Here is a 327-nt window from a genome sequence, read left to right on the forward strand (position 1 = left end):
AGCCAATACGGTAGCTCTTCAAATAGAATTCTTAAGATAAATGTAGACACAGGCTGTTTGAATTCCTTCTCAAGCATTTCCAAGGCCTGCCCTCCTTCCAGAATGGAGTCCAGGTCTACCTTTAGGTCATTTGTCTTAGACATTTTATCTTGTTTCTGGACATGTGCTGATATGGTCATCTGTTTTTGCTTCTTGGACATGTTTAGTGTTTATCTGTGGCCTTAATACTTAATTGAGTATATGTTTTGGTATTTTTTATGCTTTCTGATTGCTTCCAGGAAGATGTGATCAGGATGTGGGCTTCCCTTTTCACTCTTCTTATTGCTA

The sequence above is a fragment of the Chrysochloris asiatica genome, unplaced genomic scaffold (genome assembly GCF_000296735.1).
Source record: "Chrysochloris asiatica unplaced genomic scaffold, ChrAsi1.0 scaffold00024, whole genome shotgun sequence".
Classification (NCBI taxonomy): domain Eukaryota; kingdom Metazoa; phylum Chordata; class Mammalia; order Afrosoricida; family Chrysochloridae; genus Chrysochloris; species Chrysochloris asiatica.